General features: G+C 45.0%; 1 long non-coding RNA gene across 1 annotated transcript; it reads right to left on the bottom strand.

Annotated features, from left to right (window-relative positions):
- Positions 1-8,090: 8,090 nt before the first annotated feature.
- Positions 8,091-11,702, bottom strand: LOC122164556. The gene is made up of 3 exons (XR_006170247.1): positions 11,374-11,702; positions 11,205-11,271; positions 8,091-8,161 (listed from the first exon to the last, which is right to left on the bottom strand). It is a non-coding gene; the product is annotated as an uncharacterized LOC122164556 (long non-coding RNA).
- Between the last annotated feature and the right edge of the window lie 5,762 nt (positions 11,703-17,464).

Raw genomic sequence — 17,464 nt, 5'->3', positions numbered from 1 at the left:
CTGTGACCCACTTGTATTCAGATTGATCTTTCAGTATGCATTAATGCTCATTTAAAATAAGAGTAAATCATTTTTTTACAAGCCTTCTAACTGCTGAACACAAGCTGAATGCAAGCCAGAGCTTGTACGCACTGGAAGCAGATAGAAAGTATAGGGAATCATGCCATCCTGCACTCATCCCTTTCCCACATTCCCACAAGTACCTCAGATGGTTTTGTAAAAAGACCAAAGGAAAAGTGCACAAGGCAACAAATAAGGGCTGTGTTAGGGTGAGGCCAACAGTGCCTGAGCTGGAGGAACAGCCATTTACAACAGCTGGAGGAACCATTCACAAGATGGTCAGCCACAGTTAGATGAAGAATTATGGTAAAAAGTTGTTCATCAAAATCAATGTGTCTCCACACCAACAGGGAAGAGAAGGCAGTACTGTCACTGCTGCACCCTGCATGGACTAAGTGATGGAGGAGAAGGTCAGGACTGGAAAGCAGAGAAGCATCTCATGCCACCAGTGTGGCAGCTGTACCTATGGTAATCCCCAAAGCAAGGACACCCAAATGGAGCAAAGTGCATTTTCAGCTTAATTAATCACCTATCATTTGTTTTGTTTCGTTTTGTTTGTTTGTTTGTTTGTTTTTTTCAGGCAGCCCAATAATTTTAATTAGTTGGGCCAATAGCTTTAATTTGTATGATGGTTTGATGGTCAATGATGTCAGTGAAACGAGTTCGTTTTTTGGCTAATGCAAGATGTGAAGTCAGCGCCTTGTTTTCCTTCCTGCATGCTGTACCTACCTTCCATGGGGTTTCAGATAGCAGAGGTTAATCAGTATTAAATCATTCACATGGTCTCAGTGTTTGCTTATGTGCTTTGAATAGTTGCTTCCATCAAGAAGAGCAGTGGTGCCCCAATCTGCTTTCACTGGGCTCCCCGTTGTATAAAGACAGTTCCTGGCAGCTGTTCCTCAATTCACTGCAACACTACTGGAACACAGACAAAACAAGGCCATAATAGCTAGCACATGTACCATGGCTGAAAGGACAATTACCTTTCATCTGATGGTGAGCACGAGTTGTTTAGCATTTCCAAATGATGCTATGGGCAGCAGTCATGCTCACACCAAGCCCTGTGTTCACCTGCCTGGCTCTGTCCTTGGATAGATCACTGCTTTGCATCATGAGCAATAGCAGGCTCTAATAAAGGGCACGGATGTTCCATAGCTATCCAGAAGTATGGCCAGGATCCAAAGGGTGCGTGCATTGTGCACCACAGAGAGCTTCCCTGCAGCTCTCATGGGTCGATATTAAGGTGGTGCTGCTCCTCCTGTTGGTGTTTACTGAATAAACAACCTTACTAGCAAGGATGCAACATCACGACAGGGTCTTTCTAATTAGCAAAACATCTGCCCTTAAGATTTGCACTGACTATAACAGAGACGACGAGGAATAGAGCTGATAGAGGACTGATAAAAACCCCTCATCTGTTTTACATTCACATGTGGTATGTATTCCCAAGGGAGAGGGAGCGACATATTTCTGTGACACTATTTCATCTTAGCAAATCAATGTACAGGCTATTAAAAGTCCATTTTTCCACGGATGATAAGTGTAATTACATCTCTCTCGCAATAAAAACGAGTGCTTATTAAATGTAAATATTTAACAATGATTAAAATACATTTGAAGGAAACTTTATAGCTTTATTTTATACGTTCCCATCTGGGTTGCCTTTCCTAAACCACTATGCTTTTTGGAGGGTTATTAAATTATTATTTTGAGAAGGACTAACACTCTGCTTGTCCCTCGCTTCGACTTTAATTTCGTACATGTTCAGAATTTATTGAAGTCTGGTGAGTTTAAGATTCAATCAATGCTCTATTGTATTTATAGAGCAGGCATGGAGGGGAAAGTGGCTTCATGGGTTGGGAAATGCCACACCGACATGTCTTTTGTGCATTCAGTGTCGATAGCCAGATAGAGTTCCACGACTCCACGTGCTCTCATTTGCTTCCAGTGGGAAAAAGTTGGTTTCTTAAGTGAGTTTCTGCAGTTTTATGTACAGCCGGCCGTTAGAAGTAAGCTCTGGTGAAGGGGCCGATCTCATAAATTGCATATATGTATAAGGGGCATTACGTGTGCGAGTCGCTGACCTGCTGTTGAAGCACAAACGGGGCCGACCCTTCACAGAGCGACTTAACGGGATTACCCGCGAGAGAATTCATGGGCAACCGAGGGTTTGTTGGATCCAGAACATAAACCCTGTCTGCGGTGAAAATCTTCAGTATGGACGCTCCTCCCAACTGCCCAGTGAAGCATCCCTATAGATTTTCAGAGAGTCGAAGTCAGATTTGTATAAAATTCTGTGGTCTATTAAAAAAAAGCAAAAACAAAAAAAAAATTAAATGCATTGCAGGGATATAAATGATTGCACTGCTGTAGAACAGCTTAAATACTTCCAGAAAAGACACCACTCCCAGTTAAGTTTTATAAGTTCTTGATATAATTTGTGCTCGGATGTGGCACTTTCACCCCCATTCGTTTTTATGAGATGCTCACTCTCCAGTGATCCCCATTCCTGGCTCTTTTTAAGGAAACTCGTGCAAAGTTCAGCTGCAGACTCACGATCAATCTGAAGGGCTGGAGTTAATCTCTAGTTTGACCAGTAATTTTGGCCATGTAGCAATATCACCAGTTATTTACTCGAGCAAGTGCTAACGGGATCAGGCTGCTGAGAGCTCATTAAATGCCCGATCCTACAAGGAAGCAGCAGCTCAAAGCACTGCGGAGTTTCTCAGAGCTGCCAGGTGCAAAACGCTTGCTTAAAGAATCACAAAAAGAAATAGGGAAAGAGGAGAAATGTTGTGCCCACCGTGGGCTGAAGCTCTGCTTAGATCTCACGCCCTCCTCCTCTCAGGTCAGTGCTGTCCTTCAGCAAGCTCAGGATGCTGCGATAGAAAAAGAAACGACGTGTTCCCTTGAGAAGGAGAAATTCCTCTTGAAATAAATTTCCTCCCTCCCTCCTGAGATTGGTGCTGAGAAAACCCAACCCAAGCCACCACCAAGGAAGGGGTTGTTTATTTCAGAAACAACAAACAAGACATCATTCTACAACAATATATTCTGTGCGTTAAGTTATATTTGATGCAAGGAAAATTAATTTAAGGCTGTGATTTTCCACAATATTAACCTTTGAAAAATAAGGTTTCTCTGAGAAGGGAATAAATGCTATTAACACAAACGGACTTTGCAGTGCGAACATCTTTAATTGCTTGCTTAATTAAACCTCTCAACTTCATGTTCATTTATTTGTTTTCTACATGTTTCTGGCCGTGAAAAAGATGTGGGTTAAAGTTAGAACACGCAGCAGTTGGGTTTGCTGGGTGACATAGCCCTCCTGCAGAGCACTCAGCAGAAAATCGTGTCAGGATAACGTCGGCACAAAGTAATGATGGGGCAACGCCGCCGGCCAGAAACACTCACCACATATTTGTGTATTTTTGGCTGCTCCTGCTGCCATTGGTGTCAGTGGGGCACAAACGCAATGGCAACGAGAGCACTTTGTGATACAGATGTGACAACAACAGAAAGCAGTCAGTTTTCTTGCATATCTGATCAGTTTTCAGATTGGGATGGAGCGTAACCCGGAGTTAGATGTGCATAGCTGTGTGCACACGAGCTTTAAGTTAAAATCCATCACATGTCACACTTCCTCAAATAATATTGAACACTTCTGGAGTTGGGTGTGCTTTAACATTTCCATCTGCATGTTTTCCCTGCATAAGTGATGGCACTGAAATCTCCGTGTCTGCTGGTCAGGGTGAATGAGGGAGGATTGACTCAGAAGATGCAGCATTATTTCAATCCTGAGTCCACGGTTTTATTACATCCATCACTTCTAACTTCTGAGAACATATGTTTTAACAGCAAGAAACATCCACGAGCAGCTATTGTTTGCCTTCAGAGAAATCCTTTGTCCTCATTTTAAAATAAGGTTTTGTTTTCTATTTTTTTGCACTCACTATTCCTCTCTCCCCTCTTACAAACCTGCCTCCAATTTTAAGTACAAATTTTGTCTAAATTCTGCACTCAGCTATTGGGAACAAGAGAGCATGAAGATATTTTTACTGAAAAGGAGAAAGCATTGCTTTCACCTCTGTCCTTTGTTCCACAACAGTTGCTTAAATGTAAAATGACGATCCAGTGGCATGAAGCTGTCTGCTCTGCTCAGAGTGAAGCTGCTTTCTTGTTCCCTGACCAAAACTGAAATATCAGCCTGCTGATGATACAAAAGGAATGGTAATTGCCCTTCTGATAATTCTATAATGAAAGACAGCACTGAGTAATTACACATCGCATAGGATAGCACTGCCTCTAGGGAAAAAAAAGAGCTGATCCAAGCCCTCCAAAATCACGGTGATGTTACTCTGAACTCTGCAGGCTGGGTGTCTGAGTGCCCAGTGCTGTGGAGTGAACCCAAAGCCCATCGGCTGCACCGCACTGCGCTGTGCTGCTGCTCATCCCAAAGGGAACAACGGCAGACGGACATCAGGCTTCAGGGTGCGAGGTCTGAAAGCTCCTTCCCTATTTTCTTATTTAATATTGAGCAGGGGAGAGTAAATGCATCTGATGTAGGGGGAAAACTTACCGACGAAAACAGTTAACCTGCATTCTCTGCCGCGCTGCTCAAATTCACCGCTGCGAATACAGGGGCTGCAATACGGGATTTGCATCTTTGCTGAATAGATCATTCTCACCCGAAACCTTTCCGTGTCCACGTGGGCAGCAGCGAAGCCGAGGCCACTAACACGGGTTTACCAACAAACTAGGAAATTCCTAAAACAAACCTCTCTTTCTATCGAGTTATTTCATCACTTTGCTGTCTATCGGTTTCGCTTTGCGTTTCGCTTTCCTCCAGCAGAGACTTTGCTGTTCGTGTTTTTTGGCAGCGCCTTGGTGTCGTTCAGTTCACAGTGCAGCAGTCTTGGTGAGCCATATCTGCAGGCTCGGTGCTGGGCTGTCCCGTCTGTTTGCTGGGGATTTGTAGCTCTGGCTCACAGCTGCTGCACCACTTTTGGGAGCGCGCTGCATCAACACCGACATCAAATCGACCTCTCGACTTTTGAAAATGGAGAGTGCATTTAAATGCATTGAGATTCCTCACTTCTTGATGAAAAAAACATTAAGAGGTGAAGGTTTTAATCTTGCTGCATAGCCCTGAGTTCGGAGCTTAGGGCTGAAAGCTCGCAGTTCCAGTCCTTGCTTTTTTTGCAAAGATTTCTGACAGGACATAATGCAGCCCACAGCGGTATTAATCCCCCTGTAGCCTCTCTAATAGTGACACCTCCCCATACCACCCAAGCTTGACAGCCCCAAAGCTTGCGGCAGGAAGAGATAAGGCAGCCCTCACCCCTCAGAGCCAGCGGAGCCCCTAATTGCCCACATTTATTGCCGTTAGGAAATTTGGGAGAGGGCCTTGCCTGGGTGTTTCCTATGTTTTGCCGAGACAAGGCCCGCTGATTTTAGTGGCTGTGAGATCAGCCCCAAATTCACCATCTCTTACAGCAACAAATCCAAAGGATCTCCTTGCCTTGGGAGAGAGATTTAGGAATCCAGATTTATACGGCGGCAATTAACTGCAAAATTTGGCCCTAAAATCCCACTGATGTAAACAGCGGGGCTGCAGGTCAGCACCAAGCACACAGCCCGGGATTAGCAGCAGCTCACTACTGGAGCAATTATCTCCTGGCAAAGCCAAAAACCGCTCTTGTTAAGCGACCACGGGGCTCTTGCTGCTCTCCCTTCCACCTGTGAAATGCAGGATAATGCCACCAAACCGGGGGACATTTTCCTAGGTTTTGCTGAGAGCAGGTTAGTGAGCAGCGTGTCTTTAGGAATATTTGGAAAATAAATCTTACAGCCTCGGAAGGAGAGTGGAGGCTGAGCAGCGTGGCTGGGGCTGGTGTTTACCAGAAGAGTTAACAAGCCTGGCAATAAAACCCTGGGTAACGATGCCTCTGAAGGGTTACATTAGCTTTGGAATTTACTTTTATAAAAGCATGAAATTTTATGTAGAAACAAGATCTCTAACCACCTATGTAAAAGGGTTTTTAGTACCTTTCAGAAGGATGGGCTGCTGCTACTGCAGGACAGATCCTGTGTTAGGTCTGTAGAATTGGAGCTCAGTGAGTGGTCCACTATTGGTTCTTTCATAAGCTTTGTCTTTGGTGAGCACAAAATATTGTTTTCTTTAATTCATTTCTTATATATATATATTTTTTTTCTGCCAATCTCCCCCGCCAGACTCATTTTTAGCAATTAATGTTGAAAATTCAAGCTGTTTTGCTTCCTTGGTTCAAATATGATTTTAGAAATAATGATATTTCTAAAAAAGCATCAATAATAATAATTTTCTGTTTCTTCTATGTACAACTCCTTGTTTCCACGACTGTCAGTCGGGAGGAGGACTCAGGCGCAGGAGAGGTGTGTGCTCTCCATTTGACTTGTTACAAAGCTGAAACAGCAATGGAGGAAGAATGCTATTATGGAGTCTGCTCAACTTTATGGCAAACCATCAGCTTAATCCAGGACTTTTCACACACAAAAAATGATGCATTGCCTTCAAATACCCCTCTCCATTTCTCAGCACTATTTTGTACCAGAATGCAACAAAAGCCCTGATTTTACCACGGTGGATATCTAGGCATCCATGCATATATCCAGGCAAAAAATCCCCTTAGCAGAGCTACAAGATTTAACTGAGTAAACCTTAAAAAACCGAAGACAAAATTTCTCTTTTTCAATCCCTCAACCAAGAGGGCAATTAACGACGCCGGATAGAACTTAATTAACTTCATTCACGGCAGCGCTGGGAGGCAGCACGGAGGGTAGCGGCTCCGCACGCGGAAGCCCGGCAGTCCGCAGGTCGGTGAGGCTCAGCCCGGAGCTGCTCGCACCATCCGCCGCAATGGAGCAGCGCGGTCCGGAGCAGCGAACGCCTCGTGGCGGCGGCCCGCAGCCGGCGGCGGACTCAGGAACGCGGGGTGCTGCGGGGCCACGGGGCGCTGCGGGGCTGCGGGTGCATTTCTGCGCCTCCATTGCCCGGACCTGGGGCTGCGGCTTTGCAGTCGCCGCCGTTTCTCCTCGTTTCCCGTGATTTTTTTTTTTTTCTTGCATCAGATGCGTGCCTGATGGTTCATGGAATCCCGCGAGCTGCCCGCTCTTGCTTGTGAACGAGGAACTGCATGCGTGCCTGGGCGAGCTGCTTAAATCGGCGGCGTAACGCTAGAATCTATCAGCACATTTCCGTGAGGTGCACTGTGGCCATATTCTTGTTACTATAGGAGCAAAATACACGTAAATATTTAGGTGTATTCATTTCAAGTGCATGTGGCAGCTCTGCAAACACGCAGTGCCCTGAGCCAGGACGCGCTTTCATGCACGGGGAAGGTCCAGGCAGGTGAGCAGCACCACGCATTTCGTGCACGCAATGCAAATGCTGAGTTGCACAATGCTAAGCATGAACTGAAATGTTGGTGAGGCTGGTGTCTGTGCAGGGGGATAATCCTACACAAGCCCCGTCATAAATGTTTGCAGGATCAGGCCTGGAATGATTTGGGAGAAAGTTTCCCTTTTGTTTCTTTTCTGTCTCCAAGTGATAGATGGATTGTAGGAGTCAGTCCCTAAAGATCACGTGCGTTACAGACAACAGCCATAAAACTGTGCCTTACCTACAGGTCTCCGAGCTCAGCGTTTCTGCAGGGCCTGATTTCATGTTTATGTCAGTTGGAGAGCTGTAGCCCTTCCCTCAGCTTTATCACAGAAAGAAATAAGATTTTGGGACGACGGCCTAACTTTTAAACTGCTATTATTAGACAGAAGAGTACTTTTCAGGTCAGGAAAAATACAACAAAGCAAAAATCCTGAAGTAGCCTCAGTTATAATGAAACCTAAAAAGCATGTGAAAGAGATTTCACTACCTGCTCCAGTGGTTATCAGAGCTAAAGCATCTTTTGAGTGGTTCTAGCCATAATTTTGATGGCTCTCTCTTACCTGCCTGTACTTTTTGATAGGAGATAAGTTGGCCTGAGTCATTTGGGCAGTGCAGAGGGTTTCTTCTATGGCATTAGCTTATAGAGCGGCCAGTTCTCTTTGTGTTGTCATTTATTCACTGTTTTGGAAAGAAAAAACAAATATTGGCTGCCCACCAATAATTGTCTGAGAAAACCAGATATACGCTGCAGATTTTGTCTATGTTGCTAGTCCTTATATAAGCAAAACGGGCTGTTTCTTAAACACGGGTATTTGTACTAATCTCAGAAATTCTGCCCTCCATGCCATCCACAAAAAAGACCATTGCCAGACCATGCAGATTTATCCTGCTGGGGAAGTGTGTGCATGAAGAAGGGGAGATGATCCATATGGGCTTCTGATTTTCCTCCCAAGGTTTGCCAGTAGGGAGCAGATAGGAGACGCTATAAATCTTTCAGTGGCACATAGCATCGCTGAGCCCTCAGCTTGTAAATCCTTTATAAATCCTACTGGCCCTCCCAGCTGAGCCATGCCATGCTCTCTCCTACTGACGGTCCTCTTCCTACGTGGGAAGAGGAATCCCACATGGGGTAGGACCTTACAAGGTCTCCCACGGACTGGGACCTGTAAGAGATCCATCCTTGCTGTGATCACTGCAGCCGGGGTTGGTGCACCATCGTGGCCCTCAATTCCCCACGCCGGCTTCAGAGAGAAACCCAACAATGGTGCACTGTATTTAACACCACGTGTGCTGTGGGAAATGGAGAGGAGACAAATGGACTTTATGTTACAACGTAAAGAATGTTACACCCTTTGGTAATACGTAACTAATAACTTAAATCCATTTGAAAACTCTGCTCTCGACTATAGCGCTCACAAACAGAGCCAAAGCTGTAAAAATTCATGAAGGAGTCAGTAGCAGGCTGGCTGGGGTTACAAAGTCTACACAAACTGCTGGGAGTCACAGTTTTCTCCATGAAAGCCACGGCCATCACAAATATACCACACAGATTGCTGTCTAATCCATTCCCAGGAAGCTGCATTGTGTGCGGCTGGGTGAATCTTAATGCTGGTTGAGGTTGGGAGGCAATATGGGTGCATGGGGTACTGCTGGGTGCACTCTGCCAGGCAACAGGGACCCAAAAACGTCCCCAGTGCCCTGGGCCCGGGTTTGCCCCACAGCAGATGATGCAGAGCTGGCAGTTGACTGATGGTGCTGGAAAACAAAAGTAGTGTGTGGAAGAAAAGGGCTCCTTTTCACTTCTGTTTCCTGCGTCAGGCAAAAATGAATGACTAAATGCACCTTTCTCTGATGCTGTCCATCATGTAAATACTGGTGGGCAGAAGTCAATATGAACTTTAAGCATACCTGACACAGGTGGCTCATGCCTTTCAATGCTGAATGGCCACCGGCCAACAATTCACAGCGCAGCATAAAGGAATCCTTGTGGCAAGCAGCCTTCCCTCTGTTTATATTTGTTATGTCAGAATGAAGCTATTCATTGGGGCTGAGATGAAACTGCCCAGGTGAATAACTTCCTGAAACCCGGAGCTCCTGCAGGAGTGCAACCAAAATCAACTGCAAAATGAATGCGGCGTGTGAGTGTGAAAGCTGGGGAAAAAGCACAGGAATTGGAGAGCCAGTGGAGGGCAGATGCATCCCACAGAGGCTGCCCAGGATCTCTCTGCCCTGGCATCCTCACTGCTGTGCCTTTCCCAGGCATTGCTCCAGTTGAGCCATTGCCACAAGGGTTTCTATCTGGTCCTCTGGGCCGTGTTGTTCTGCCAATGGATCGACACCAACATGGACATGGATGGAAAGTAAAAATGAAATGGATGAATGCTATCATATTTCCTGATTTTAGTAGTCAGTCTGTGTTTTGGTTTTTTTTCTCCCAAAACCAGCAATCTAAAATAAAATGTGGGCCATTCTCAGAGGAGTTCAACAGTGCTGCTTTTTTTCCTATGAAGCCATAGCAGCTTATCTCCAGGAAAAAGGGCATAAACCCCATTGGCTGTACTTCATACATCTGCAATGTAAATGCAAGCCTGTGTGTCATTTTTTCCTTCGGATGAAGGCTAACTTATTCCAATATATTTAATCAACAAAAAAAATATGTTGTGCTCTGTCCAAAAAAGGTACGCAGCCTAAATATTTTGGTGTGTAGTCACCAAAATAACTGTAAGGGGAAATTTGCAAACAGTTTGGGAAGTTTCCTTTCAGCTTATGCACGGAGAAATCTTTACATACTATCAGAGCTGGGATTAATTTATCACCAAGCTCAGGAACTGTTCCCAATTGGAATTAGCCACACTAATGTCTGGAGCTGACAGGCACAGCTGCAGCAAGCTCGCTCATGTTTATTATTGCAGTTTTCCTCATCTTTTAACAGTTTGCACACTAATGGAAGAGCAGAAGCTAAAACTGCTCATCTTTGCTCTGCTATTGCAACAAGTCTATTCAGACAATAAAACACCCACAGGGCTGACTTTTGAGCTCCTTCTGGCATCAGGAGTGGGAGAAGAAAATATCTGCACCTTCCCAAATCTTTTCTGAGTGTTCTTTTGGAAAATCTCTGAAAGATTGCATTCAGCATCACATTTCTGTGCTGCTCGATTCCTGTTTTAATGCCTGCTTTGGAAAATAGTGGTCTTTAGCAAAGGGCTGAGGATAGAAGCCTTTGGTGAATGGGAAACACAAGCAGAATTTTTTTAAAAAGGAAATCTGAATTTGGCTGGTATGCATTTCAGGTATTGTGAGTCTTAGAAAGAGGGTATTGCCTGAGGCAGCTGGCAGCAATGGGATATTATGGCACTAAACAATGTTCTATTTTCCTTGATGTCTGTGCAGGATGCAAGTCATTCTGCCTCCAAAAAGGAAACGATCTGACAACATGAAAATGTTATTTATTCAATAAGAAATTGTCATAGATCAAACTGACAGGTTATCAGCTAGTGTGTGTTAAGCATTCCGTGGCCAAGTCCAGACCTTGGGGCTTGCACAGGGGCTGCATCATGGCTGCAGGCAAGCCTGTGCAGAAGCAGCACGGGCACAGGGCCTTGTCTGTGCTGAAGGCTTTGCTGTGGCTTTGGGACTGTGTATCCCCCCCTCCTTCTTTTTTTTTTTTTCCCCATGGAAAGATGGGAGCGGGACAAGCAAGAGGCTCTGACATCTGTCTCACCTGCCACAGAGCTGGGAGGCAGCCAGGACTTGCATCTGGACGGAGAACTTGGAAGCAGTTCCAGGTCCTGTATTTCAGGCAGCATAATAGGTCAGAAATGTGTTTCTATCCCCAAGTTCATTCCGAGCAGCGCATGCACGCTCATTCGGCTGGAGCACAGCCAGCTTACCTATCCGTTTATAGGAGAGCACGGCCGGGGGCACAGCAGCCGAGGAGCAGGTGGTGCTGGAGGCTGCCAGATGTCGCGGCCCCACTGGGCTGGCAGCCCCTTACCCACCCACCAGTACCGTGCGCTGCCTCAAGCCTGGCGGCGGTCCCAGCCCTGATCCCGGCCGCCCTTCCTGGTCTCGTCCTCTGCAGCCTTCTGGGGTTCTGCAGGAGTGGTGGGGAAGAATGGAGTAGAAGAGAGGAAAACATCGCAGAAGGGCAGAAGGGGAATGAGGACCGCTCCATCCTCCATCCTCTGCGTGCTCCTCGCAGCCTTTCTCCCGGGGCTGTTTGCCATGTTTAATCCGTCACAGCTTCACAAGGAAGATGTGCTGTCAGTCTGCCTTCGAATCGCTGCTGCTCCCCCAGGTGGGAAAAACCAGAACTAACGCGGAAGCAGCGCGCAGAGGCGATGCTCTCACCCAGCGCTCCCAGGGTTGACAAAACACTTCCCCACCTGCTCCTTCCGCCGAACGCATCTTGTAGGGCTGCCTGGGCGTGCGTCTGAGCTGCTGATTCAGGCTGATGCTAGATTTGCTCACCGTTTTCCTTTGTGTATCACTGCATCACCACCTGAGAAAACAATGAAATAAGAGTGCTCGTTTGGGAGACGGGGTGGGATAAGAGCTGTCACCTTTGCTTCTCTATTTTGGTTCGTTTCAGACAGGTCATTGCAAATATGTGAGCAGGGTCAGATGGGGACAAATACGTGCAGGGTTCGGCTGTTGCTCTGTGCTCTGACAGGCAGACCTGCTCTGCCTGCTGTGGTGCCAGGCTTTCACCGCCTTGGCTTTTCATGCTTGTCAGAGCCAGAAGCAAGGCACAACCAAATGAGCAAATGAGCAGGGGTTCTTGGTTCTTACATTCCTGCCTACCAGCATCACAAAGCTCTGGAGTGAATTTGCACTGCACCCCCCTGAGCTTTATCAGTAATGAGTGAACATCTCAAAGCGCCATTCCCTCGGTGCCTGTTGGAGGGCAAGCCATGGAGATGGCTGCAGAGGTGGGACAGGAGCTGAGATACCTGGGGCAGGTGTGACCCTCCTGCCTCTATGCTGTGCTGCACTGTGCCAGTTAAAGTCTAATCTGCTGCTGCTGTGCTGCATAGATGGTGGAGGAAGGCTCTGGCCCTTCCCTTTCCTTCCACTTCTCTGCTGTTTTCCTGTAGCTGTTTTCATTTCAGCTGTATGCCAAGTTTGATTCTTCTAGGATTTTTCCAGTGACCTCTAAATCCCTTCACTGGACAATATGATGCACCACTGTTCGGTACAATATCCTCTTGTCTGGTTTGCTGGCCCCAGACTTATTATTTTATGTTTCTGTACATTAAACTGCATTTTCCATTCACTGGCCAGGCAACCGGTGGATTCAAATCCCTCGGTCCTCGTTATTTGCTCCCTCTTCAGTTTTGTGCCCTCTACAAACTTGGATAGTTCGTGGAGGCATTTTCATTCAAGTCGTTTGCAGTTATTACAAATGAGGGAAATCCCTCGGTGTTCTCATTTGTTGAACCTTTACAATACAGGATTACCTTTTCAAAGGAGGATGCAGGGGTTTAGCAGCACGACTAGAGGGTATTAATAGATATCTCCTGGCACAGATCCTCTGGAAGACACAGTTGCTGTCATGTTGAGTCTCCCCTTTGCACAGATGAAAGCTAACCCTAACCCTAACGCTAACGTCCTCAGCTAACATTGCTCTGGAGCATAAGATCAGTGAAAAATGGAGGAAAGAAAAGAGAATCCACGGGCTGCACAAGGCAATGTGGAGAACAGGACCTTCCGACTGTTTATGTGACCTGGTTGTGTGTATCACTATCAGCTTTTAGCCCTGCCTTTCGTCCCCCAGCAGCTATTTCCCTGTCTTGCAGCTGAAAAAAACAATTGGCAGACCCAAAGGCTGCAAAGATAACCAGAACCACGAGTGCAATGTTCTGACCAGAAGCCCAGTGTCCTGCATCCTGCTATGGAGACAGCATGCATCAGGCTCAGGCTGATGGCTCATGGATTTTTACAGCCACCTCAGAACCACAAGAGGAAACAATGATGTCTCCCCATGAACCTTGCAGGTTTTATTAAATGTGTGTTTTGGTTCGAAGCCAAACCATGCTCAGTTATTTATCACTGTTTATTCCTGTCTTTCACAGTCTTTATCAGTTGCTCAAATCAGAGCTGCGAGCTGTGCGAGGGCTGAGTCACACAAATAGTACTTTTATCTTCAGTCAAATCTATAATCAGGCAACCAACCCCCCCATCTCGCTCCCAAGGCTCTTAAAGAAGAAGGGACTTCACAAAGGAAATTTGGTAATTATCCTCTCCATCCCCCAGATCTTGTTTTGGATGATGGATACCTGTGAATGCTTGAAAAGAGCTCAGAGCTGCTGTTTCCCTAATGGAAGACTTCTAGGAAAGTGAACTTTAACTTCTACGCTTCCCTATGAAAAACAGATCCATGTTCGGTTTGATGCCATTTGCCTCAGGATGATCTCAGCTCTTAAAATATGATGGTTTTAGTTGGATTAAGAGCCTATATTGTTGCTGAAGAGAAAGAAGGGTACCTCTTTAATTGCAGCTCAAATCTACCTAACAATTGCCACATGTTGAACAAGATTTAAGAGTTATTAAATATGAAAGCCACTATTGCTCCTCCACCGTGAGCAGCCTTTGTTTTATAAATCTGGAATGCACTAAGAAAGTAGGGGGAAAACATAAAAAACAAAACAAAACAAAAGACTGAAAAATCGAAATCGGAAGATTTGTTTTCTGTAAAGGCTGAGGTTCTTGCAATGCATTTCTTCTGCAGCAGCATCTGTTGCTTTAACTGAAACTGACTCTTGGCAAATCTGCTCACCTTACTGCCATGAAAATTTTGTACAACTTCACGACAGTTGTAAGTTCCCTGCCATCTTTATCTGAGGTTATTTATAAGCAGAGGGTTGAGAGCTCGACCAGAGCCACGGTAAGCAAAGCTCCTCTGATTGGTGCTGAGTGTGGGAGCTGAGGATGCTGGTCTGCTGCATGTGCCCTACAATGAATAGGGACATTTGCAACTATGCCATACTACAGATCTTGACTGTCTTCTTGGCTCCTTGCAGCAAGGTCTCTGGCTCAAGGGGGATTAGACTGGTTCAGTGTTAATGCCATTAGTTTGAGTCACTTGGCTTTGCAAACATGAGGCCAGATCTAAGCCTAGGTACCATTCCCAGAGCAGGCATAAGCCAGCAGGTAGGGCAGATCCTGCCCCCTGCCAGGTCTGGAGGGAGGTTACGTAGTGAGATGCTCAGGTTCCTCACTGTCCCTAAGACAAATGCGGCTGTTCTGGGGAGCTCTCTACTAACTTTGCATCCTCCTGTGCTGTGAGCTACTGTTCTCTGGTTAGGATGCTGATCCCTGTGGTGGCTCATCAGGCTGGATGCCAGAACCCTTCCGTGATGCTGGTCTGGAAGGACCTTCCAAGTGGAGCCACCCCTCCTTCTCCAGCTGTGCTCAAACAGGCTGGGTCATTCAAAGGACTTCTCATGTCCTTGCTCATTACTGCTGCTTTCACATCCTTCTCTCCTTTCAACTTAGGGATTCCTAGGGAGAGAAAAGCTGTTGGGCTGTGGTGCCTTCCTGGGAGCAGCCAGCATGGTACTGAGATGTCAGCTGCAGTACCAAGAAAAACATCTGCTCAACCAGCCAAGACCACTGTGTGCATGGGGGAAAAAAAATCAACAAAAAATCTTAACTGATTTTCAGAGGTCAATAATTAGTTGTGTTTTAAGATGTCAGCCTCCTACTCTCTTTCCATTGTTCCTGACAGCATTTCAGAGAGATCCTTAACTTCTACAGTGGGATCTGGAGTCACGATACCAAAGTTTTCATACAACACATTATCATTATTATTATTACTGTTATTATTATTCTTATTATCTAGGGCTCTATTGAGCAATCTTGGCATCTAAATAGAACACTGTAATTCAGGGTAGAAGCCACTGCAGATCTTTGCTGCCTGGCAGAACTAAGACAAATCTCTCAGGTTACACAGGAAAAGCAATTTTCATTTTCCCTCCTGCTCAGCAAAGTAAAATTCAGCTCCTAATTTTCAGCAAAGAAATCGCAATGGTTGGATTTTTAGCATCTGATTGCAGACCCACACTGTAAATCTGGAGATTCCTACAGAGCTGGGAATCCAGTTTCCTCTTTGGCAAGATGAGGAAAAAGGGAGAGCAATCAGCTCTCAACCATGTGTTTTAAACTTCCCTTTCCCTATGGATATCAGAAGCCATTTGTTTCTCCCGAGGAACTTGTGCTGTCTCAGCATCGCCCCCTGAGGTATCCGTTTGAGCACTACTGCAGGTGTTCACCAGTCTCCAACCAGTCCTTGCCTCCCCGTTGGTGCCACACGTCAGGTCACCTGCTTGTGAAGCTGAGTCCTTGTTGATGGGATGGAAATTTCTAGAGGCTCTTAGAGATGCAAATCTTTTTTCTGCTGCCCGCAATCTCCCCAGTAAATTATGATTTGTGCTTGCAAGCCAAAATGAAACCCCTACATTCTTACAGTAGGTGGAAGGGTTGTTTGGAGTTTGGGACTGTAGTTGGGATTCCCAGGTTCTGCCAGTTCTGCCACGGTGTTTCCTGGCAGAGCAGACGAAGGCTGATTGTGATATTTAAAAATTTCCTTGACCAACAGGAAGAATTTTCAGAACAAAACCAAACCTTTCTTCTCTCATCCATCCCCATGACAAAGCTGGGAATCTGGAAGAAAGATTTTTTGACTATTCCGCACTGGAGAAAGAACAATTTGGGCATTGAGTAAATAAATCAGTTTTCTTGAACTTTCATTTTTGTAGCTCCATCCTTTTCCCTAATATTAAAATAGATCTTCTATATATGTATATATATATATTTGCACTAATAATTGTGTGAACAGAGAATTGGCACTGCTGCTGCTTTTTCTTCTTCTTCCTTTTCTTTGTTAACTTTTAAACTTTTCTTTATTATTAGATTCCAACTTCCAGCTGACCCTTGAATAATTGGTTTTGTTGCAAGGGTTATTTGAGGTCTAAATGAGCCTAATGACATCTGTTTAATTTTAGATGCCTGGAAAATGCTCTAAAATTAATGAAATCCGAATGTATGATAAACCAATACAACAATTTTATTTATTAAAAAGATGGCCAAAAATAATTCTAAACATTTCAAGAAAGCAAAAGAGGTGAATGGGATTTGTCAGTGTTTAAGTTGTACTTATTATATTACATTTCAGTGAAACGCCCTCTTGACCTTCCACAGTTTGGTCGATTTCCTCGTCAGGCTCCTTCCAGCTAATTTGCTTTGACATAAACAGAAAGAAAAGAACTCAAGAATCAAATGCAGCCGTTCAATATCTGGGGTCTCTGAGCTGATTATAGCCAGATACAAATAGGAATGAATGGAACTTGCTAAAGACAGGACCATGTTATTAATTCTTCGTGAATATTTGGATGGTCATGGGAAATGTGTGAAGCCACACACAAATCTCAAACGTGTCACAAAATGTAGTCTGAGTGCTCATTCCTTTTAAAAATGTGTGGTTAAAATGCACAATTTGTTGTTTTCCTCTTTAGTACAGTTTTGTTCACCCTCTGGGCTGCAGAAATGTTACGTGGTTCAAGTGAATAATTATACCATGAATGAGGAAAGATGATCTATCCATTTTATGCATGCAGTTTGCTGCATTTCTTTCTTTTATCCAGAGGAATTACACATATATCACGGATCAGCCAGGACACAATTTCTACTGACATCTGTAAGATTCTCAGTGCAACTGGTGCTGGAGTTCTCTTTGACCAGCGTCTCTTGTGTGGCTTAAAACACCCCAAAAGAAATGCGATTTACAATTTGTAAGAATATTTATGCACACATGTGATCTGTAGGTAAACAAACCAGATTAATATATTTTTCTACAATGCTTTCCACAGAATCATAGAATCATCAAGGTTGGAAAAAAACCTTTAAGTTATCCAGTCCAACCATCATTTGAAGACATTACGTAGATATTTGAAGACAACACTCCTCTTAAATGGAAGCTGC

This window comes from Centrocercus urophasianus, unplaced genomic scaffold, assembly GCF_019232065.1.
Source record: "Centrocercus urophasianus isolate 14NV4802_14NV808 unplaced genomic scaffold, USGS_Curo_1.0 seq_26, whole genome shotgun sequence".
Taxonomy (NCBI): Eukaryota; Metazoa; Chordata; class Aves; order Galliformes; family Phasianidae; genus Centrocercus; species Centrocercus urophasianus.
Note: the sequence above shows the minus strand (reverse complement) of the source record. Positions and strands in the feature narration are given on the sequence as shown.